Source organism: Brassica oleracea, chromosome C9, assembly GCF_000695525.1.
Source record: "Brassica oleracea var. oleracea cultivar TO1000 chromosome C9, BOL, whole genome shotgun sequence".
Taxonomy (NCBI): Eukaryota; Viridiplantae; Streptophyta; class Magnoliopsida; order Brassicales; family Brassicaceae; genus Brassica; species Brassica oleracea.
Genome location: NC_027756.1, coordinates 27,577,134 through 27,578,062, shown reverse-complemented (window position 1 = coordinate 27,578,062; position 929 = coordinate 27,577,134).

Here is a 929-nt window from a genome sequence, read left to right as displayed (position 1 = left end):
TCTTTCTCTCTATCATTTCCTCCTTGATCAAAAAGAAAAACACGAGATGTCGAGTAAGAAGAGGAGTTTGAAGAAAGGGTCTTTGCCCACGAACGTTTCTGAAGAGCTTCGAGTGCCGAAGTTGGAATTCGTTTCTCATTCGGTAGACCCAGCCGAGAACGAGGCATGGTGGGTGGCGAGTTACGGTTCGATCACGCCTCCCAAAGAAAAATCGTTCCCGGTCATGAACCATCGCCCGGTGAAGGCAGGTGCACCAAGTAGGAGTACTACTGAATTTCTCGAGGTCATGAGGTCGTTCTACCATATTTCGGACGCGGTGGAATTCAGGGTTCCTCGTCAAGGAGAATGCGCTAGTAGTCCCCCGGAGGGCTTCTTTACTTGTTATGAGGCATTCGTAGTGTGTTGTCGTTTGTGGTTCCCGATCCCCGAGATTATCGTCCGTGTGTTGGGTCGTTTCGGGGTGGCGATAAGCCAACTGAATCCTCTTGGCGTCCATCTCCTCATAGGAATCCTGGTCCTGAGCTACGAGCATGGTCTCTCTCTCACCGTCGATCACTTCGAAGCGCTTTTTCGATTATAGATCATCAGGGATACGGACACGTACAGGCTGGTTCCTCGGAACTTCATGTCAATGGTAAAGGGTTTTCTTCTAACTTCAACTCGTGGAAGAATTTTTTCTTCTTCGTTCGTGTAGACGCAGCGTCCGTTGAGGAGAGTTGTATCCCACTGTTTCGGAGGTTGCCGAACGATCGTCCCTTTATCAACCCTCTTGATTCGTTTCCTGAAGACATTATTGCGATGAGGGATCTGCTCAGGAATGGTCCTTTTTTCTGGACTTCCTTTACGCCGAAGAGAGTTCGAAAGGCGCTGAGGTTTGTGCATCCTAGTCCTGCTTTGGGCGGAGAAACAAGGAGTGATTCCGAACCTGA